Source organism: Sciurus carolinensis, chromosome 3 (genome assembly GCF_902686445.1).
Source record: "Sciurus carolinensis chromosome 3, mSciCar1.2, whole genome shotgun sequence".
NCBI lineage: Eukaryota > Metazoa > Chordata > Mammalia > Rodentia > Sciuridae > Sciurus > Sciurus carolinensis.
The window spans coordinates 111,200,629-111,225,817 of NC_062215.1; positions in this window are offsets into that span (position 1 = coordinate 111,200,629).

The window sequence follows — 25,189 nt, forward strand, 5'->3', positions numbered from 1 at the left end:
TGAGAGAAATAAAAAACCATCTAAATAAAGAAAAAGACCATGTTATGTATTAGAAAATTCAGTATTATTAAGAAGTCAATTTATCTCAGGTTGATCTATAATTTTATCATGATATCAACCAAAATTCCAGCATGATTTATGAAATTGACAATGTATTTAGAAATAAAAAAAGGTCCTAGAATAACCAACATGATCTTGAAAAACAAGAAAATGGTAAGACTTATATAACCTGGTTTAATACTGAGCATGATGCTACATCTTTAAGCAGTTAATGTTGGTATAAAGCCATAGAGACCAATGGAAAAGAAAAATTCAGAAATAGATATGATTATCTGATCTTTTTTACATTTCTTTAAGAAATATAACTGCATTTTATTTTATTTTTTCAATTTATTTATTTTTTTTTTACTTTTACAGATTGCATTTTGATTCATTGTACACAAATGGGGTACAACTTTTCATTTCTATGGTTATTCATACCATTCCTGTAATCATACCTGCTCATAGGGTAATGATGTCTGTCTCATTTCACCATCTTTCATACCCCCATCCTCTCTCCCCCTCTCATTTCCCTCTACATAATCTAAAGTTTCTCCATTTTTCTCTCACCCCCTACCCCTATTATATATCATAATCCACTTATCAGGGAAAACATTCGACCTTTGGTTTTTTGGGATTGGCTTATTTCACTTAGCATGATATTCTCCAATTCCATCCATTTATCTGCAAATGCTATAATATTATTATTCTTTATGGCTGAATAATATTCCATTGTGTATATATACCATAGTTTCTTTATCCATTCATCTGTTGAAGGGCATCTAGGTTGGTTCTACAATATAGCTATTGTGATTTGAGCTGCTATAAACATTGATGTGGCTGTGATCTATCTCTCACCCTGCACAAAACTCAAACTCAAAATGGATCAAGAACCTAGGAATAAGACCAGAGACCATGGGACTAGGAATGTGGCTCAGGGGTAGAGCGCTTGCCTAGCATGTGAGCATGTGTGAGGCACTGGGTTTGATTCTCAGCACCACATAAAAAGTGAATAAAGGTATTGGAAAAAAAAAAAAAAAAGAGCAGAGACCCTGCACCTAATAGAAGAAAAAGTAGGCCCGAACCTTCATCATGTTGACTTAGGATCAGACTTCCTTAACAATACTCCAAAAGCACAAGAAATCAAAGCATTAATCAATAAATGGGATGGATTCAAACTAAAAAGCTTGTCCTCAGCAAAGGATACAATCAATAATGTGAAAAGAGAGCCTACAGAGTGGGAAAAAATCTTTTCCACACGCACCTCAGATAGAGCACTAATCTCCAAAATTTATAAAGATTATCTGATTTTTGACAAAGGTGACAAAGTACTTTAATAGGGAAAGTCACCTTTTCAACAAATGGAGATCTATATGTAAAAAAGCGCTCAGCCCTACTCCACATCATGCACAGAAAATTAATTCAAAATGGATCATAGAAAATAGAAACTAAACTATTTAACTTTTAGAAAATAATATGAGAACTCTGTGATTTTGGTTAGCAAAACAAAAGTACAAACTGTAAACTAGTAAGTTATTCCATTGGATTTCATTAAGGTGAATAATTAGAATCTTTTACTCTTCAAATGACTCTGTTAAGACAATGAAAAGCAAGTCATAGGTTGAAAGGAAATATTTTAAAAATATGTCTAATAATATGCTTTAACTAGATTAAATAAGAACACTTAAACTCAATAACATGAAAACAACTTAATAAAGGTTGAGCATTCTAATCTGAAAATCTGAAATCTGAAACTTTATGAGTCACAAGATGACATCAAGAGTGAAAAATTCTATATCTCATCTCATGTGACAGGTCACAGTCAAACACAAGTGCACTGAAAATGTTGCATAAAATTACCTTCAGGCTGTGTGCATAGGGTGTATGTGAAACATAAATGAATTTCATGTTTAGACCTGGTCCCATACCCAAGATATTTTGTACACGCAAATATTACAAAATCTGATAAAAAATCTGAAACTGGAAACATTTCTTGTCACAAGCCTTTCAGAGAAAATCCAACCTGTCAATATGTGAATAGAAACTTCACCAAGGGAGACACATAAATGGCAAATAAGGACACAAGAAGATACTCAGCATCATTAGTCACTAGGAAAAAGCAACTACAATCTCAATTACCATTACGTACCCACTAAAATGACTATAGTTAAAAACTGATGGTACTTTGTACTGCTGAAGAAGTAATACAAGTGGAACTCTCGTACATTTAAAAAAAAAAAAGATACAGCAACTTTGGAAAACAACTTGCCAACTTTTTATAGCCCTAAAAAATTCATCGTAACCAATCAACACCACTTCTAGTTATTTATTCAAGAGAATAAAATCATATTTTCCCATAAACACTTGTACTCAAATACTCACAGTAGCTTCATTCACAATAGCCCCAAACTGGAAATAACCAAGGAGTCCATAAACTGGTAAGTGGGTAAAAATGTTTCAGTTTATTTTTGTAGGGAATTAAAGATAGTTTCACACATTAGCAAGGATGATACTCAAAAACATTTTGCTAGGGGAAGAATCCATGCAGAAAAGAATGCACACTATGTAATTCCCTTTAAATGAAGTTCTATAAAAGGCAAGACTACAGTGACTGAAATTAGTGGCTGTCAAGGTCTGGGGATGGAGATAGTGGATTGGATATTCAGGGGCATGAGGGATATTTTATGTGTGTGATGGAAATGTTTTATGTCATGTTTGTTGTGGTGATCACATGGCCATATCCATCTGTCAAAACTCATCAAACTGTACACTTAAATTTTATTATTTAAATTATACTTCAATAAATGTGATTTAAAAAAATACACTTAATCAATTTTCCACCTATTAAACTGACAGAACACAAAAGTTTGATAATGTACTGAATTAATAACATTTTGGAGAAACAGGCCTTCTTATGTATTTTTGTGTGTATAAAATAGTTCCTATTAATATAGATGTCTATAGTATCAGTTAAAGTTTCAAATGCATATAGCTCTAGACCTAGCAATTCTATTTCTTGGAAGTTAGCTTCAAAAACTGAAAAAAATGAAAGACTACACTTACACATTATACTTTCTAAGTACAAACTCTGAAAACTAAATGACTTAAAAATGAGAATTAATAAAGTACATATAATATAAATACAAATGTAGGAGAGAAAATCTGAGAAGAAAGAAACATTTCTAAAGGGAAAGGAAAGAACATGTATGCCAAATAAGGATTTGGATCAAGTTAATTATGATGCAAATTGATTGGACATTTAATTAATGTTCCTAAGTCCTTCAGACATGCATGAAAGATGAATAAATGATGTCTATAAAGGAAGTTATGAAAATCTTGAAAACACACTCATTAAAATGTATTAAAAATATTCAACTCAGTGTACAATTTAGTTATAGATGACATTATTAAGATAATTACCATCTTTATTCAAGAAATAATTATAGAAAATCTACTGCAGCTATGTCACTGTGACTACAGAATATATCAACAAGACTTGTTGTCTTTAGAAGGCTGGGAATTTCTTTTCCTGTTTTCTTTTTGATATGGGACCTCACCATGTTGCCCAGGCTGACCATGAACTCCTGGGTTCAAGATCTTCAGTCTCAGTCTCTCAAGTAGCTGGGGTGATAGGCATGCCCCTGTGCCTCACTAGAAGGCTAAGGGTTCTTGGAGAACACAGGCTCAAATTCATGAAAAATTAAATAAGTACAAGACCCCCAAATGGCAGAAAGTGACTGCCTTATCAGGGAAGACTTGCAGGAGGAATGGGTAGGTGAGGAGAGTCAAATATTGGTAGAAGTAAAACGAAAACGTGCACACTTTTTAGGAGAAAGTGTGCCATTTAAGTGTTGGGAAGGAATAAAGAAAAGTAAGATTGCAAAGAAAGACTTTAGATGAGAGATGGGGATGATTAAGGATGTAAAAGGAGGTCCTATTATGAAGAACTTGAACACTAGACATGTCTGAATTTTTTATAGGCACAGGAGGCTACTGGAAATTTGAGCAGAGATGAGCTAGTACAGAGGAATTTAAAAATACAGCCTATCTGCTGTAGTGAGCAGCATGGATTGCCCCAGCGAGAGATTGTAGGCAGAGACCCATTAGGCAACTCTTCTAATAAATCAGGTGTGAAGTGAAAAACAAGGATCTAGATAAGGGCAAGGCTGTGACTTGGGAAAGAAGGCATTGTTACAAAATAGACTACACTTCACAAAACCAATAGATTTGGTGACTAATCGGATGTGTAGGAGGAAGGAAGGGAAAGGAAGCATCAAAGACAGCTCCTGAGTCTGAGACTGTCTTGCAGAGAGAATGATTGTAACTTTGACAGAAATGAGAAAGCCAAGAAGAGATGCTGATTTAGAGGAGCAAGAGAGGGAGTTTGATTTTTAAAAGATTGTGTTGGAGGAGAACATTGGACACCAAGAAAAAATGTTTGCAAGGAAATTAGGGAGAGATCAGACTTGGATACTTTGAATAAGGAAGTTACCAGAGGACTCACAGAAGGGTAAAGAGGGAAATGAACACAGTTTGGTTAAGGGAGAAGCTGATGAAGGAGAATATCAGGAATAAGAAGCCTCATAAGGGGCTACATATACGGTAGGGAGGACAAAGGGAAAGAAGACTGAATAAGTTCATTAGACGTGGTGCTGAGCAGGTCAACTGGTCCAGGCACACAGGAAATGGAGGGTAGGTTTCTGGGTTTGTAGGAGAAGGGACTCTATTACACTGGGGTAGGTGGTACTGGCTACGTACTTGAAGAGATGTCAAGAAAATTGGGGAGAAAAATAGAGCAGAGAAGTATCAGATGGCTATGTATTTATGGGAAACAATGGCAAAAGAGGAACATGAAGAGGTACCACATATGTATCCTAAAGGCAAGTACTGGGATGCTCGATGTGCATGACTGTCTTAATAATAACTTTGAATAGATGTTGACATTTTTTTAAAAATCAGTGAATGTGTTTAAAAGAAGATCAGTCTTCAGAGAAAGGTGGTTCAAAGTAATTGTTTCTTGGCACTCTAGAAAAGGGTCCCAGTCTAACACCCCATAGGAGGAATGTGGCTCACAGACATGAGTCATTTGTACGGCAGCATTTGAAAGCTTTTGATGAATGCCTCAGTCCCCATCACTCCCTGTAGCCCCATAGCCACCTGCCTCCCTGGTTCCGGTTTCAGCCCAAACCACATGGGCGACTCATGCTCCACACAGCTCATGCTCCAGGGCTTTCAGAATGCTAGACCATCAAAAATTAAGAAAAACAAGATTCCAGTAATTCCAGGCAAAAATATCCTAACTTTGAGTATGCTGTATTTTTTTAGCAAATTGGGCTCAGTGAATGTTACTGCTAGTTGTTGTTTTCTTCCAAATTATCTCACGGTATAGAGGCCACTCCCAGGCTGCTCTTGGGGAACGACTTTTGAGTGCTCTCACCCCTGCATCTGCGTGTGCTCCTGGTTGCTTGAGTGTTCCTTTTATCCAGTTCTATTTAATTACCATGCAAAACCCTCAGTTGAGCTTTTAATTAGCAAGTTATCTCCATCTGAAGACTGGAAACCCTGGGCTCTTTCAGCATATATTAGACAAGCTAAAATGTGAAATTAAAGAAAACAGAGTTTTAGCCAACAGAAACAAGTGACTCATTTCCTTGTGAAAACACACAAGGTTTATGTTACTCTGGCAACGATATTCCAGAATCGAGTCCCTGCTCTCCCCTTTTAGAGCTTTTATGTGTTTCTGTTACAGTCTGTGTTCCACAGTGACCTAATGTTGAACCAAGTCACTTAGTGATTCATGAGAGAGAACTGGGCTTTCATTTAGATAGTTTGTCCTTTTCACCAAAGGAAGAAAAGTTTACTTTGTACCAAAAGAGGAACTGTAAAAAGAGATAAAGAGCTCTGGACTCAGTGTAGTCCTGGGGTTTAAGTATTGGCCCTGCTGTTACTCTTGAAACACCACAACCGGTTCTGCTGTATCCAAATTCTAAGTGCCTGTTTTTCTAAAGACAGCTGATGAAATCAGAATGTAGAACCTGTATGTGTATCGCATTAGAGACTCATTGCACAAGACCCCAGATGTTTCTTGGGACTCACATCATGGGCGGGAATATCATGGTGCTTAGGGTCAAATTTTCAACCCAAGCCACTCCAACTCTCTCCAGCAAAACTGTGCAGTGCAAAAACAGTTGACTAACTCTCTCTTCTGGTTTTTAAGCTCTTTGAGGTACTTGAAAAGAAGTGAAGAGAGACTTCAATTTATTAAGCTCTTGCTGCTGATGTTATTTAGAAATTGTGGTCTGGATAAGGTTGGTGGCTTCAGGATTTTAAGTTTAGAGATTTTTCACAGTTTTATGCTCTCATTGAAAGGATGGAAAAGTTTGTAGCCATTAGGATGTAACATACTAAAATCTACTGGTATGTGAAGATTTCAAGTTTTTCTCTCATATTTACCACCAGTCTTCAAAAGAGAATTTCAACTTTTTTCCCCCTACATATGTGTCTTTCCATTTCTCTTGACTTTGGAGACAGCAAGAGGGACTGGAATAGCAGAAGGATGAGGGAGAATGGTTTAGTGACTACATGTATTTAATGCTTTATGCATAATGTCCATGTATGTAATAAGGGGCTAGAAGAGGAAGGTAAGTTTAAAATAAGAGAAAAAGTTGTGAAGGTATAGGTAGAGGAGTTTTGTGTTTGTTTGTTTTGTTTTGTTTTTGAGGAGAAAGTTTCAAGAATATTCATTATCTGTGATGGTGGCAGATGGGAAGGGAGGAAAAAAAGGACTTTAAGAATTGCTGGAACTCCTATGTTCTCATCATAGTCTTCAGGAGACACAAAAAATACAAATAAAAAAGGCTTCATTCATTTTGAAATTAAATCTGTTGGCAATGGTTATGTATTTTTAGCCATCACATCACTCTAAGAATAAACCACATTTGTTCTGGTATTTATTATAAACAACAAAAACATTATCATATTATTATTAAAAATAGTTTGACAACAACTCTGAAATTATTCTTTCTAGAACATTAATCTCAACTTGGGGAATGTTGAAAAAGAAATTCGGTCCTTTTTTTTTTTTTTTCCTTCCCGTGTGTACTACCCTACTATTAAGGTAGAAAGCAAAAGTCATGACAAATTACTTAGGTCAAAACATTCTCATTCAGTGCTGCTATTATGCAGGTGGTTCTGGTAGGAGTAGCCTTTCCATCCAGTGCAGATAAAGAAAGGAAAACACTGTAAGTTCTAATCTGTTTATTATCATTTATTATGTGAGTTTAATTTTTAATAAAGAAAATTATTTTTCCCTGTGATTTCTCTCTTTTTGTCCCCAAATTTCGACTTTTTTTGAGTATTAAAAAAAAAAGGTAGTCCATCTGTTGGGTGTGTGGCCTGTGAAATCATAGTGACAAATTTCCCATAGAAGGACTAGTAAAATATTTTCTTGTTTGAAATGAATAATAGCCCAAAGTAGTTGCAAAATATTTTCAGATTGTTCAGCAATGTAAAATGAGGAAGCTAAACTGCTGCACTGACAGGATGATGAAAGCAGGTTTTTACATTTTTGCAAATTGTAATCCTCATAAGCAAAGATTTATTAAAACATAGCAAATTAAAGGTATAGACACCCCAAAGGCAGGGTGCAGATGCCCCATGTCTTTGAGTGGTGCACCTAGGGTTGAGTTCTCTGACTACATATAGACATAACTATATAGGATTTTCCTGCTAAGAAAAGTGCAGTTTCCCAGGCAAGCATTTGTGAAAATCAAAGTCCATGTTCAATCACTTGATATTTGAGGTTCAGAATGCTTCTTCTTGATTAGCAGTCCAGTCATAAATCAGTTGTGCACACATTGTGTGGGTCTTTGAATCTGGTAATGTTTAAATTATGTTTTTATTGTAGTTGATCTGGTACAAGCATATGCTGGAGGCTTAGTTTATCTAATTACAGAGACAAGCATCGCTGGTTATGCTCATAGATCCAGGTCTCCATCTCTTAAGGGTGTCTTTTTCTTTTCTCCAGGAGTCCACCTATCTCAACATCTAGGGACATAAATATATGAGAGCCAAACAGTTTATATATATTATATATAATGTATATAAACTACTTATATATAAATTGAAATATAAAATATTTAAAGATATAATTGACAATAAGAATCAAACTTCAGCTATCAAACAAACAGGAACTGGGACTTGATCATAAGCTTTGAAAAAGATGTTTCATGCCATGATATCTTGGTTATGGGAATATATTCTTACTATGAAGGAACCAAGAAATGAGTGTCAGATTTCCATATTGTTTGATAACCTCAATATTACTAAATCTCCTGAGATATTCTGCTTAAACAAGTTTAGGAGAAAATTCTGGTGAGTTTATTCTATAAAAATATGGGTATGTCTATATAATAGGAGGATGGCTAAGAATAGTGGGAACTTTGGAATCATGGAGACCAAAAAACTTGATTAATTGAAAAGATGTTAATTGTGGTAAAATAACATGAAATTTATCATTTTAACCATTTTAAACACACAGTTCAGCACTGCTAGGCACACAGATTGTTGTGCAACCAGTCTCCACAACACCTTTCATATTGTAAAACTTAAACTCCATAGCCATTGAACAATTGTTCCCCATCCCCGCCTCCCGCTAGCTCCTGGTAACCATCATTTCTGCTGTCTGTTATAATGAATCAACCACTCTGGGTACTTGATATAAGTGAAATCATACAGTATTTGTCTCTTCAGACTGGGTTATTTCACTTAGGATAATGTCCTCAAGATGTATCCATTCTGTAGCACATGTCAGCATTCCCTTCCTCTTTAAGGCTAAATGTTCTGTTGTATGTCTGTACATTTTGTGCTTATTTATACATTTGTTTATGTACACCTGGGTTGCTTCCATTTTTGGTTATTGTAAATAATCCTGCTTCATAGGGCATTATATCTATTTGAGACCCTGCTTTCAATTCTTTTGAGTATATCCTCAGAAGTGGGATTGCTGGATCATATGGTAATTTTGGTTTTTAAGTTTTGAGTAATTGCCATTCTGTTTTTCACAGCAATTGCGCCCTTTTGCTGTCTCACCCACAATGTGCAAGAGCTTGAGTTTCTCCATATTCTTGTCAACACTTATTATTTTTGGTTGTTGGGAGTTGTTTGTTTGTTTGTTTTATTTGATAGTCACCATCCTAATGATTGTGAAATGGTCCTTGATTAATTTTAACCATATTGAACATTAAATTTATTAAAGTTATCGGGCTGGAGTTGTAGCTCAGTAGTACAGCACTTGCCTCACAAGCATGAGGCACTGGGTTCAATCCTCTCACCACATTAAAAAAGAAGTAAAAGTATTATGTCCAACCAACTAAAAATATTTAAAAATAAGAATTTCTAAAGTTATTATGCCTGCTATACATGTAGAAAGAGCTATAACTCAGTTTTTGCTCAAGTTGCTTATTCTTTTTTAAAGTTAATTTTTTGAAGTGACATGTGTTCTAACACATTTTTGAATAAAATTATTTCACACTTAGGAGTCCATTTCTCTTGCTGAGTAAGAGATAAATAGCATCTCAAACTTACTGGTTTGAAAAAACAATTATTTAATTCATGAATCAATGATTTGTGCAGGATTTGGGTAGGGAACTGCTCAGCTTTGATCCACATGATATCAGATGGGGTAGATGTGGCCTGGAACATTCTAAGGGCATGCTTACTCACATGTCTTGTGCTGCTGACTGTTGTCTGGGACTTCAGCAAACAATGAGGCAGGAATGTTTATGGGTGGCCTCTCCATATAGGTTCTTGGCTATCTCATGGCATGTTGACAGGGTTCTAAAAGCAAGGATCCCAAGAAAGAGCCAGGAGGAAGTTGTATCACCTTTAATGACTTATTTCTGCATGGTACTGCTTTTGCTGTAAATCCTTAATTGTTGAAACCATAAAAACTCACCCAGGATCAAAGAAGGGGACATAGACTCTAATTCTCGATGAGGGAATGGGAAGGTTCTAGAAGAACATACAGGAAGAGAAGAATTTGTGTGACAATTTTTGGAAGATCATAACCTGCTGCACTTAGTAACTTACTAAACTTCTACATACAGTCAACTATACGTAGAAGCATCTTTACCTAAGATTTAAAATAGTCACATTTATTTGATATTTCAAGGACTAATGTAGATCTGCTGAAACCATGAATGATATAGAGAAATACGAAGAACACTTGTTCTCCCACAACAAACTCTTCTCTATTTCTATATGAATACAGTCTTATCTGTCTTGCCCTTATTCTGGGGCCCACTTGGAAGCTGTAGGCTTGGGGCAAGAGTACAGCTGGAGAACCGCAGATCATATATTTAAGTAATTAATAGTTTCAAGTCAAGTTAGTAACATGTTAAGTTACTTCTGTCCCCTTACCTTGAAAAACATTCCTTTATAGTAATCCAGAGGTCAGATTTAGTTTAGAATTTTGAAATCCTAGGGGATCCATGCCAAAGGTGAATGGGAGAGGCTGCCCCTGACTATTGGTTCCTGCTTCTCCCTCTCTTCCTGCTCCATCGAACATTGAAAGAGCTCATGCACACATATACGGGCAACCTAGCCCACACCAAATTCCAGCTACAACCCCATACCACAAGTAACTATTCCTTGGCCACCTCTTGTGGCTAGGAGGACAAACATCAGGTATAGACCAACTTATAAAGATAATGCAGGGAAGAGGCCTACGCAGATTCTGAGGGCTACATGACAGCTGGGGATCATTTGTGTAGGCAATCCCAGGGTCTAAAGTATGCTAAATGAAATCTGGAAGTGAGGACATGGGTTCTGAGGGACACATTCACTTGGCCCTGTTCCTTTGGTTCCTGCGGAATGGAACATAGGGAAGAACCAGAGTTCCGGATATATCAGTAACCAGGACAGGGCGTCTCCTCCCTGCATGAGAGTCCTTGTAGGAGAAAGGGACAGAAGGAGGGAGAAAGTACTCTCCCTTCAGGACTCTCTGGACCCTACTCCAAAAGCTAGGTGACCCTACTGTAAGGTGACCCTTTTTTCTTTTTCATTGTTCCTTTCTTTCTCTCCCTCCTCTTCTTGTCTTTTCTGTTTTTCATGCCTCCTTTTAATTTTTTTCCATGTCCTTTCTCAATCTTCTTAGCTCCTCTTACTTCATCTGTGTTAAGGTCATTATTCCATGATTTCACCCTGCACCAGGACCAAGGTAGTTTGGCCCTGACAGTGATTTTACTGCCTTCCTTTCTGTGTCATCCTGCATCAGTTATCTGTAGACCAAAGTGGAGTCTGAGCCTGCCTATGGGTGCTGCTTATTTCCATGCACAGTTCCAAACTTTCAAAGCCAAGCTTTATAATATAACATCCATTTTATTTCCAGGTGACCAAGAACCGATTTGCCCTACTAACCTCCAACCATGCAAGAACAAATACCTTTTTTATTAAAATTTTTGTTACTTAGAAAGGATTTGTGGAAAGATTGAATCAAAACTCTTGTATCTGGTGAAAACATTTCCCCCCCTGGATTTTGGTTCATTTTAATTCAAGCACGTTACCAGATGGTTTGGGAACAGTCCTGATTCAATCTCCAAAACTAATGAGCAGAATTTAATTAACCCACCATTCAGCTTTTTTCCCTATTCTGTTTCATATTCTCCTTCAAATCTCTTTGACTTGTATATTTTTATTATTTTTATCTGCCAATGTATTTTCTGTTCCTCAACTAAAAATTATTTATACATCCTTTAAGTTCAGTTAGGTGGTATCAAGAGGTAACTAAACTAAACTATATGTCAATTGCCTTTTATAACATTGTCTCTGCTGACTCTTGTCTCTAGTAAATTCTAGTAAAATTCTAAGGCTTAAATGGTAACACATATTTTTACAAAAATGAGCAACTAAGATTCAAGGACATCACATTATAACAAAACTCTTCAATATTAATTACATAGAACAAAAAAGTTTATTAATTATTTTGCATTTAGATTTTAAGCAGACTAGAAACTTCTGCTTGCTATATATGCATATGTCAAGAAACTCTTGGTGTACCATAGATGTATAAGATTTAAGATACTAAAATCTAAAATTAAAATTGATATAAAATTAGATCTGTCAACTCCTAATCCTCAAAGGTATAATATGAGCTTCAAGAAGTTAAGCATAGAAGATAGAGCCGTTACAAAATGTTTCAATTTTTCTGACATGAACAATCTCTTCTGCCTAAAAAAATTTTACTTTCTGAATACTTTTGAGAGAGATAATAAAAAATACTTCTACTTTCAGTTGTCAGTATAGAAAATTTGAAAGAGTACAAAAGAAAAATATCAATAATTTCCTAAGCCAAAGATACTCTTTATTTCCATGCATACACTCTTTAAAACTAGAAAAAGACTAATTTTCCCCATATGGAAATTCTTCTATAGCAATATTTATAAATATTTTCAGCAACATATAAAAATATTTTGTATAAGGAGCATATGTACATGGTAACAAAATTTCATACCATATAGGAGAATTCAACATAAAAAAAAATAAAAAATTTCCCTGGAAGCTATGACACAAATTCTTATGTCATAAAATCTGTGCCACCCTAAAGAAAATTTACTGAAAATAAATAGATGGAGATAAAAGGAAGAAAAAAAGTTACTTAAATATTCTCCTAATAGCATATGATTTTATATTTCTTACAAAGATAAACTAGATATTTTATCATAAATTTCTTACAAATAATTTACTTGCCCTTGAATATATTCTTGTGGAGCCTGTGACTCCCTGTTATTCATTTTAGCTTTTGTTTTGTAGGATTTCTGACTGCTATCAACTTGAGATTTCATTACACTCTTGAGTTAGCATTACTGTTTCTTGTATTTCATGTCTTTCTTCCTAAATTATCTTTTCGATTGACTGTAGAACATCCTTAAGTAGTATTTTCAGAAACTTCTATGGACTGTGACAAATTTTCTGATTATTTCCATCTCTAAAAATATATCTACTTTGCAGTCATATCTGATTGCTATTTGGTATAGGTATAAAATTATAGACTCAAACTATTTTTCTTAGTAGTATTAAATCATTGTCCAATTGCCTTGCAGAATTTAATGTCCCTAATGAAAAGTCTGATACCATTCTGATTCTTATTCCTCTAAACGTAACTGTTCTTTCTTTCTGGAAACTTTCAGGATATTATTTTTACTATTGGAGTTCTCACATTTTTCTGTGTATGTCCAGGTAAGGGCTTTTAAAGAAATACTTATAGCATTTTAACATACCACCAAAAAATTTAATGTTTAATAACAATAGCAAGGTACTACTTCTTATGATTCTGTTGGTAATGAAATAATGGAGAACTTAACTGGATATGTTAGTTGACTTTCTGTCATCAAAGCAAATATCTGAGATAAACAACTTGTAAAGAGAAAAGTTTTATTTTGTCTTATACTTTCAGAGATTCCAGTCCATGATTGGTTGGCCCTATTGCTTTAAGGCCCGTGTGAAACAGTACATTATGGTGGGAGAATAGGCAGAGCAAGATCATTTGTCTCAACACTAGAGAGTGAAACAAGAGAAAGAGACTGAGTTCCCATAATTTGCTTCAAAGGCACATTCCCAATGACTTAAAGACCTTTCATTATGCGTATCTTAAAGTTTCCATCACTTCTCAATAGTACCAAGCTGAGGACCAAGCCTCTAATACATCAACTTCTGAAGGACACTTAAGCATCATTGTCCAGAAACATTGGAAAAGGGAGTGAGTTTCCCACTGTATGTGAGATAGGAATTTAGAACAAAGTTTACATGAAACTTTCAGTGCTAGGTCTCTATATAAATTCTGTTCTACTCATCTCAATCTCTTCTTACCTGGGGTACACTGTGTCAGGCCAACTTTCACCTTTTAATCAGAAAAATGTTCCAGGAAGCCTTAGGTGGGTGGGGATGGATTGTTGACCTTACTCAAATTCAATAAAAGCCTAGACTTGACCAAGAGGAAGCCCTGAAGGATCCGCCTGCCACTCTCACCATATCCTCTACATTACTCAAGAGGTTTTAGACTATTGTGAAAGAACACTCAGTTTGCACTAGCTTCCAAAAAGAAGAAATGATTAGCTGACCTAACTTGAATCCTAGAATAGGGGAGTCTATAAGTTTGTCTTAATCTTATCTCCCTTTTATTGCCATTATTCTTGAAGGGGTCAGCAAGCAGCTACAGAAGCTCCTGGCCTCAGATGTATACAAAATAACACACAGATCAGGGAGAAAGGGTAATCTTCTAGGTTTTCTCTTGAGGGGAAATGTTCCCCAGAAGCTTTCAGTAAGCCTTCCCTCACATCTAACTGGTCACTGGTCTATCTTTTAACCAATCCCATTTCTCAACAGTTTAGCTCCATCCTGGACCAGTTAAGAGAGATGGAATCACCATGAATAACTAAAACTGAGAGAGGGAAGAATGGACATTAGGGAGACAGCCTTGGTGTCCTTCAGAAGAGAGAATATAAACATTTTAATCATTGTCAGCTATCTTCAATTGCTTTTAAAGGAGATCACACCAATTTATACTCCCATAAGTAATACATGGTTTTCTCTTTTCTTACATCCTTGTCAACACTGTGTACCATCAAGCTTTTTGATCATTGCATATTTTATAGGTAAAAAATAAATAAATGTTAGTCTCATTAATCTCTTGGTGAGCTCGAGTATGTCTTCAAGTTTTTTTTTTTAAATTTCTTTTCCTTTTTTTTTTTTTGGTGAGAAGTTCGTGCATGAAATGTTATTTGAGTCCTGCTACCTCTAGGACTCTCTCTTGCCTACACACATGAATGACAAATCTTAGGGTTCTAGGTTCACCGTATAATTATAACTTGTTTGTTGAAAAGTTATGAATCTAGTTTGATTTTCATCTTCATACATATAGCTTGACATTTTTTTGCATACTTGAAAATTGTGTCTTAGACTGTTTGCCAGGTTCTGTGTTGTTTTGGTTGTCATTTGTTTGTTTGTTTGTTATTTGGTGATGTTGGTTGATTTTCTTAAATAATATCTAGTTTACTTCAGGAACATTTTCTTATAATTTTATTATTGCTTTTGTCCATTAGTTCTAGTTTCATACATAGAATTAATGTCATGAAATTATTTCTTGACTGCCTATTCTCTATTTGTCGTTTTGTATTTTAATCACCATTTCTACACTAAGTCTTAGGATAACACATTCCATTCTTGCATATCTTAAAACTTATTAGTAAAACACAAATATAATTTGGTTATATAGTCATGTATTTTGTTACTAAGTCATTTAAAAACGTCTACTCTTCTAACACACTTAATAATAGGTACTAAGATAAGATATTTGCAAGGGCATTCTGTTGTCCCTATGACACACAAGTTTTGAATCATATAAGCTAGCTTTACCAAAGCTCTTGTCTGTGACAGTCTCAGTTGCAAGCACATTGCTTATATAAGCTGACCTATGTGAGGAATTGAAAGCCAAAATGGGTGACATGTGTTTCACATTATACACTGCATACATTATGAATTTGATTTCCAGAAGATCGAGTAATTCAACATTAGAGAGTCATAGAACTCTTGCAGACAATTGTACCCTACTTCTTACTGCCAGCATCAACTTTATAAATAAAAAACTGGGTTTTTTGAACCACTTGACTAGGTAATTATGGATGAATTGGCTGGAGCAACTATGTGTAAACCACACCCAGCTGAACCTTTATGTATTTTACAGTGAGAACAACATAGAAGGTGGTCTAAAACAGTGACTCTTCATTCTGGTTGCACATTAAAACCATCTGGGGATGCACAAATGAGCCCATACACACTGAGCTCTCTAGAAATGGCGCATTCAATACACGTTGACTACTTAAGGATATCAAACAGTCTGGACATGCTGATCATCCTAACAAGTACCAAAATATAGAGTGCATATGCCCTTTGATGCAGCAATAGTTTCTCCAGGAATGCTACTTAGAGAAATACTTGCATATCATGTACAAAGATTCATTTTTCAACATATCTGTTTATTCATCCAACAAATATTCATGGGGCCCAAATTCAGAGCCCGCACTCCTCTAAACACAGTAGTTTAGGACTACTCAGGAAGAGTAGTCTTGGGGAAAGGACCAGATGATAAACACGCAAATAGGTAAACTAGAAAAGGAACAGACACTTACAAATTCTGTGTACAAAAAGTAAAATTTGGTACCTTGCAAGGTCCTTTGGAAAGTCTACTCCCCCTACTAGAGTTGGGGAGGCACTATTTTAGAATTCCTTCTGCCTCAATTTTCCCTTTTTCCACTCTACTGTGGAAGTCTGTTGGAGAAAAACCTGTGTGAAGTGTCTCTACCCACAATTCCAGGGGGAGTGGGGTTGCATCATGAGGAGCAAGGCCCAAATCTTTTCTGTTCCTGGATGCTCCCAACCCTATCTAATGGTTTCTTTCTCCCTCCTTCCCTGAATTCTTCCCTCTTTCATTTTTCCTCCCTCCCCAATAAAATAAAATAAAATAAATAAAATGAAATTTAAAAAATTATTGTAGTAAAATATACATGACAAAATTACCATTTTAACTATTATAAACAGCATGACCCAGTGGTGTCACAGCCCTCTCATCTCTTTCAGCTAAGGTCATTAATAAATGAGATACCTGATGAGGGGCAATGGGGGATGAAGAAAAGAGAGACAGACCACATAGAGAGAAAAAGGTAGGGCCAGGTGGTTCTGATGGAGATTGACTCAGAGCTAGCTCAGCACATTTATCATATAGGTTTCATCAAAAGGTTATTTGTGGGAAAGTGTCATCAAAGCAGGCAATCTAAAGGATGCAGGACTGGTGAGACATCTTGTTTTGCTCAGAATTCTCTATCCCTGGGAATTGGAGTCTGAACACAAGGCCTCAACTGATAACTCTGAGTCTTTGCACAGAGTTTCCTTAGGCTGGTGTCACCACAGTAACTGGGCTATCTTAACCTGAACTTTTGCACAGGCAGCTCCCAGAATAACACAGCCATGAGAAGGTCAAAGGCCATGATTCAAATCACCGCTCTCCACACAGTGGAATATAACCATCACAACCATCCATCTCTACAACCTTTTCATCTTTTCCTGAAATTCTGTACCCATAAAACTATAACTATTCATTTCCTCCTCCAACTTCAGCCCCTATAACCATTCTATTTCTATAAATATAAGTATTCTAGTTCCTTGTGTGAGTGGAAGTATACATCATTTGTCCTTTTATGGCTGACTTATTTTACTTACCATAATGTGCTCCAGATTCATTCATGTTGGAGCAGGTTATCAGAATTTCCTTCCTTTGTAAGGCTGAGTAGCATTCATTGTACATATGCCATGTCATGTTCATCTGCTCGCCAGCCAGTGGACACTTGGGTTGCTTCCATCTCTTGGCTGTTGTGAATAATGCTGCTACCAACTGGTTATACACATCTGTTCAAGACCTTGCTCTCATTTCCTTTGGATATATACCCAAAGTTGCTGGATATATAGTGCTTTGTGTGTGTGTGTGTGTGTGTCTGTGTCTGTGTGTCTGTGCTTTTTTGAGGAACTATCACAGTGTTTTCCACAGTGGCTGCACTGTTCACCTTCTCACTGGCAATGTGCAAGGGTTCCAGTTTCTTTACATCCATCCTAAGACTTATTTTCTGATAATTTTTTTTTTGTACAGAGCCATGCTGGAATATAGACTATGGTGATGGGTCTGTAGTTCTGATCTGCATTTTTCTAATGATGAGTAAATACTGAGCATGTTGTTTATGAGCTTTTTGACCATTTGTCTTTGGAGAATTGTTCTTCATTCTTTTTAAAAATCAGGTTTTTGTTGTTGTTGTTGAGTTGTATGAATTATGTACTTATTCTGGATATTAATCCCTGATCAATGTATATTTCACAAAATCATCTTCCATTTCTAGGCTGTCTTGTCACTCTCTTGATTGTGTCCTTTGATGCACAGTCTACTTGATATTTTGATTTATGAGAGAGGTATGTTAGAGTCACTGATTGCGATTATTTATCAATTTCTCCTTCTAGTTATATAAAGTTTTGTTTGTTATTATGAAGTTTCTTGGTCAATTCTATCTTTTATCAATGGAAAATATAACTATCTCCCCATTTAAAAATGTGTTTTTCTTAGAATTCTATTTTGTTTGATATTGGCTGATGTTGACAATTCCACAGTTGATTTTTAAATGTGAGATTTTAGACTTAAAATGTTTTTCGTAGAACTTCGATAAGCCTTTCAACTGTTTTCTCATACCTAGAATTTCTTGGCAATAAGAAATTTTCTAGCAATCTGTTTGTATTTTATAGGATTATATATATTTTTTTCTTTCTGAAAACTGAGAATTTTCTCAGTAGCTTTAAAATTTCACTGTGATTTTTCTAGGTGTTCTGTTTCTACCAGTTCTTAAATCTAAGAAACCAAGTCTCTTCAGCTAAAATTTTATCTGATTATGTTATTAATTACCTGCTCCTCCCCACTCTACATTCTTCCTGCTCTTCTCCTAAAGTTCGTGTTAGGTCTTAGACTTTTGAGTCTATGGTTTATATCTCTCCTGCATCTATTGCTTCCCACAGCACTGTCCTTGTAAAGTGCCTTGTGAGAGGCTCTTAGGATTGACCTTCTGTCTTAAGTTCCTCTTTAGCTGTGAATGTCCTTTTATTTAGAATAAATGTTGCATATTTAATACTATCAAATAAATATTTAATTTATAGGGATTTTTAGATTTTTTCATAAACGCGTTGTCTTCTCAAAGCTTCTTGTGGACATTAATTTTACTTAGTCTTCTTGCTGTATGAAGTTCTTTTTCTGTAGTGATAAGTCGTTCTGTGAACAGAGTTCCAGGCCTCTCCTAGCATTTATTGGCTTCCCTCAAATACTTAGGGAATTCTTGGTTGTTTGCTCATCCTTTTTATCTGAAACTTCTTTTTCACAGATCTGTGAATATTGGTTGTGCTGACTGAACAATACCACTGACAAATGTAGACAAGAGACAGGATAAATGACAGAAGGTATCCTGCTATAGTGTCTTTTTTTTTTTTTTTAAGAAAAATGTCTTTTCTTTATTTTTATAAATTTTATATATTTTTATTTCTACAAACTTCATTTTGATTCATTGTACACAAACAGGGTACAACTTTTCGTTTCTGCAGTTGTGCACAATGTAGATTCACACCATTTGTATAACCATACATGTACATAGGGTAATGATGTCTGTGTCATTTGTGAAATGAGACAATGTCTTCTTTTAAGCAGTTTTCTATCTCCTTTTGGGGATGAGCTGCTATCTTGGGTAAAAATACTCTGCCCCTTGCCTATCATTACTTTAGCCTGGGATCATCCACTATTTCTACCTGCTTTAGTATAATCAGGAGGCAAAGGAGTGATTGACAGTCAAGCTGTACCAAGTGCAATTCTCTGAGTTAACTGCCTGATGAAACTCCATGCATTTCCTCACTCCCTGCATCCAGTGGTTCTAAATTTTACCACCCTCCCTGGGCCACCCTCATCTTCACCATAGTCCTCTCATGTATGATTTTAGACAATGTCTATCTTTTTCTTCAGTTTTGTTTTTCTGTAGATCTGGTTCAATCTGCCTGTCCTATTTCAAGTGTAGTTCAAATTTTCTCATCTGCTAATAATACATTGTATTAATAGTATTTTTAAGTATCTTGTTATTTCAAGGAATTTAAAGGCAGTGTATCACTCAGTGTTTGTTCTGCAAAGCATAAAACCTTTTAGGAATTTCAAGGAAGAAAGACGGAAATTGGGTACCAGAAAGTCATTTGGAGAGAATAGTACTTGCTAGAAATTTACTAATATTTGTAACTAAATTAATACAGTGCAAATGGACAGCCAAAAAGAAAGGAAAATAGATTTTAAGAGAAGAAGAAAAAGTATTTAATTAAAGAACAGGTTAAAAGAGACCTGAAAGAAACACAAGTCTTTTTTTTTTTTTTTTAAATCAGGGACAAAATATAAAGAAAGTTAAGGAATATTGTGTTTCTATAACTGAAGAAAAGAGAATAGGATAAAAAGCACACACATAAACATTGTTATTTCTTAATTTTATACTTAGCTTAGGAGATCAGGATTTAAGAATAGACAAGGAATAGGGAATCAGGAGATTGAGCAGGGACAAGTAATTAACTTGATGATAGATTTAAAGATAAACTGGATGTGATAAATATCCACAAAAAGGTATTGAAAGCACTTGCTATCACTTTAAAATCTGAGAGGAGTAGGAGCATTGGGAAGGTAATATTGTATTATTTAAGAAGATAACTCTAGGAAACATGCAAGAATAAGTTAATTTTTACATCTAAAAAATATAGTGGGAGGCTGGGGAGATAGCTCAGTCGGTAGAGTGCTTGCCTTGTAAGCACAAGGCCCCTGGGTTCGATCCCCAGCACCCCCCCCCCAAAAAAAAATATATATATATTGGGAAACATAAAAAATTTATTTTAAAATTCCCAGGAAAATGACTAATCACCATCAAACCTTTGGCAAGAAAAACTTTAGGGTGGGTTAATCTGATAGATTTCTTTGGACAGACACTGATCATGGAATACATTAAAGGCTTATTATTAATAGTTCATTGTCCACTTGAAGGAACATAAAAATGATTTGCAGTTTGAAAAGCTGCTTCCTACAGGCCTCGTAGATAAAACGGTGTGCAGGAAGTTAGGTGCAGCAATGTGGGGTAGATGCTTCTGGGAAACTTGTCTGTACTGACTGACTTGATGTGGAGAGAAGGAACTTCACTTGGAGCAGGAGAAATTTAGGTTAAAGATTAGGAAGATCCTTTTTTCCCTAGGATATCCTAGGCATGAAATATTGGAATGTAATCATCAAAGAGCATAGAAACTCATTCTTTGGCACATTGTGACAATATAGGAATTTCTCCTTAAATTGCTTAAGCTCAGAAAAAGAACCTGAAAGGGTGAAGTTCTAGACCTAGCACTGTGTTTTCAATAATAATCTAGATGACAGAATAGTTTTGAAAACACAGCTTGCACTTCAAGACCTCCATTCCATCACAGAGGTCACAAGAGGCAATGGCCCAGCAGGCAGGGCTGGGGGCTAAGTGATGGGCTACCTAATTTCATATATAATGGGGTGAATAAAAGTACCAGGACATTAAAAACAGAATAGGATGAGGTCATCTATGGGTCCCTTTTTGCCTGGAAAACTTCAACTTCAAAATTACTCTAACGAAGTTAAATGCTGGTCAAAAACCAACAGAACACAGATTGCAGAAATAAGAGGAAAGTAGTATTAATGATAATAGTAATATCTAAGTGTATCCATCACATTTCCCAGATACCAGTTACTGTTCTAAATCCTTACATGTGTTAACAATGGAAGGGAAACAAAAAATCACATATATAATGTAAGACACTAAGTTCTTAACTTACGTGGGTAAAGACTTGAGATCTCGCTTAAAAAAAGTATTGTTTCTTTAATATTTTGCTAAACAACTAGAATTTGGTAACACATCCTTGGAAATCTAAAGAAAGAATGAAGCCAATAAAGATTGATATATTTTGTTATGTTATACTGATATGATAAAACCGATAGATACAGAGTCTAAAGAGGAAAAAAGAAATATTTCTAGAAATTTGCTGTCAGACATCAAGTCACTTCTTGTTATGTGACTTATTTAATCATCACAATAATCCTGATGGGTAAGTGTTGATGTCACCAGTGATAGACAAAGAAATTGAGATTTGGAGCAAGTAAGTAGCTCTTAGTTGCTAGAGACAGTTGGAGAACCAGGGCTTTATGACTCTGAAACATAACTTTTTTCCATTATTTAAACTGCTCCTTTATATGTCAACAAGCATATTGGTGATTTCATAAGAGCCAAGAGGAAAAAAGTGAAGGTTATAAACTCATACATTTCTATGATTATAGGGAAGGAAAAGCACACATGCAGTTTGTTCCAGTTACCTATTGTTCAGAAACAAGCATTTTAGAGGTTCAAAACAATAATCATTTAAATGTTTACAGAGATTCTTCTGATCAGGAATCAGGTAAGGCATATTGGGGTCTGCGATGAGTGGGATCTTAGCTTGGAAAACTAAATGGTTGAGGGTGACTAGATCAGCTGGGCCTGGAACAATCTGAAGGCTTCTTTGCTCTGATTTTTGGCACTGGGCTAGGAGAATATATAGGGTCGCCTGGGCTGAGACAATTGACTGTAGGCTCTAAGAATGGCCTCACTCTGTGGCTTGGGCCCTTCCCAGCTGGGGACTAGGTTCTAAGAAGAGGACACTCCAGGGGGACAATCTGAAGGATGAGTTTTCCAAGAGCCACATGGACACTGTGTGACCTTTACCAAGTGGGAGCCATGTGACTCTAAGCTTGTTAAAAACTCCAGTGAGGCATAATATTCCATTGCCATAAAGAGAAATGAAATTATGGCATTTGCTGGTAAATGGTTGAACTGGAGACTCTCAGGCTAAGTAAAATAAGTCAATCCCAAAAAACCAAAGGCCAAATGTTCTCTCTGATAGGTGAATGCTAACACAGAATAAGGGATGAGGATAGATAGAAGTACTTTGGCTTAGTCAAAGGGGAACGAAGGAAAGGGAATGGGAATGAGAGTAGGAGAGTTAGTAGAATGAATTGTACATTAATTTCCTATGTTCATGTATGAATAGGTGACCAGTGTAATTCCATATCATGTATAACCAGAAGAATGGGAAGTTGTACTCCATACATGTATAATATGACAAAATTCATTCTACTGTCATGCATATAAAAAAGGGAATAGAAGTTAAAAAAAAAAAAAAAAAAAAGCAACTCCAGTGAGGGCTGGAGCTCAGAGCTCAGAGCTCAGTGGTGAAGTGTCTGCCTAGCATGTACAAAACCCTGGCTTCCATCCCCAGCACCACAAAAACAAACACTCCAGAAATATTTGCTACTAAATCCCCTTCTTTCGGCATCAGTCTCACCTGATGGCTTGAATGAGTATAATTTGCACAGGACAAATGATAGCATATTAGTAGTGAGGCAGATTCTCCTCCTTAACCCTGGAGGTTCTCTAGGTTATGTTTCTGGACTGAATTTACTATTGCACAACATGAAGGTAAAGGGAGGTGGTCAGAACTCAGATGTAGATTCTCTCTACTTTGAGTCCAGCCTTTTCCTGAATCTGGTAAGAAGGATTCTTAGGTTTTGTAATGTCCCCAAAAGGACCCTGCAGTCTGTGTTAGAAATAGTACTCCTTAGGTATTCCCTGAATATCAGTTAAGGTGCTGAAGTTTTTTTTGTTTTTGTTTTTGTTTTTTCCCCCCAAGTCTTAGTTGGCATTTTTGTGTAGACTTCTGCTGCCGGTTTATAGCAAGCTGACATAAATATGAAATTAAATCCATAGAATGAAATGTACATGATGAGAACTTCAGTCTGTATTGAGTAGTCTCAGTGTATTACTGAGTTTGAAGTAACAGGGAGCAGCCATCAATGAAAACTGCTCTGCAGAAATCAGAAACATAAATATTTTATTGAGCTGAGATAATAACAGATTCTTAGAATAACTTTTTTTTTTCAACTGATGAAAATATGATTTGATCCATATTCCAACTATAAATTAAACCTCCAGTGAAGATAGGCAGTTATTTAAATAAACTAAAAAATTAATATTGCTTTTTAGAACAGGACATGCTCTAAATCTAGGAATCCAGTTAGATGGGTTTTGATTTTATGGAAAGTGATGATTTCCCCAGTAATGATAATTTGCAGGTAATTTTTTAAAAGGAGTATTTATAGGGTTGGTAGATACAATTTAATTGATTTATAAAACAATTCTTGGTGACACACATCTGTAATCCCAGTGACTTGGGAGGTTGATGCAGGAGGATCTCAAGTTCAAAGATAGCCTCAGCAATTTAGCCAGGTCCTAGGCAACTTAGTGAGACCCTGTCTCAAAATAAAAACTAAAATGGGCTGGAGATGTGGTTCAGTGGCTAAGAGTCTCTGGGTTCAATACCTTGTACCAAGAAAAAAAAAAAAAACATTCTTAAGAAGCTGAGAGAATTAAAAGTTGGGAAAGGTACTGTGGTTTGAGGTTTCTAAGCGTATAAAGTAGAAGGTATGGACTGTCATAATATGCTGTGCCCCTACCCTCTCCTTGAAGCCCACCCATATTTCTGCTGTCCATCTCTAACTGAGGAAAGAACAAAGGAAAGCATTTAATCCTCAAAAAGAAAACTTACCAGGCAAGGAGGCAAGAAGAGCCTGTCCTTGAGAGTTGTTAAGCAATGACTGCCGGTGCTTGGGAAGATCCCTTTCACTTTCTAAAGTTGGATCAGTTCCCAGGTCTAGGCAGGAAGATGGGCTGTAGACCTGTGACTCTGCTGCAGAAGTCCTCTGCTGTAGGACTCATCAGAGAGCACTGACCTGACCAGTCCTGGTCTGCAGAGGCCAGAAACCTCAACCCAATGAAGTTGTGGGGTGGGTGAAGGTCCTTGTCCCCAGGTGCAGAGACAAGGTTGGTTGCTCTCTGGATTCCTACCCAGCCCCATGGTTCTCTACTGTCTTCATAAAGGTGGTGGTGCAGACCCAGGATGGCACCACCCCACAGCAGTAACCACAGACCACAACTAAGACCGCTGCACCTGCTAATGGAAATGCCACTGTCTGATCTCCACAATGTCATTTTATTCATAAGCTATTTTTGAAAATAAATTTTCTATTTTGATGACTCATTCATGTATATTTAAAGTGATTTAAATCATTTGAAACTACTGAAGTCTTTAGTTTGAGGACTAAGCTACTTCTTTTTTTGGTAAGACTAATCACATAACTCATCTAGTTCTTCCCATCTGCCCTCCATGGCTCTTTCACTTGGGAGGATAAAACAACATGAATCAGACTGATGAAGAAATATTAAACATTAGATCAGCCAGCATTTATGAGTCTGGAGTATGCACCAGAAACTATGCATACATTTCTTCTTATATATTATCATCACAGTTTATGAGGTCGGCACTCTTACTATCACCCCAGTTTACAGATGAGTACCATCAGGCTTACAAAAATGAAGTAAATTGTATAGACAGATTCAGACTCTAGTTCTGTCTGACTTCCATACCCAACCTGGTAACTGTCTCTCTGTTC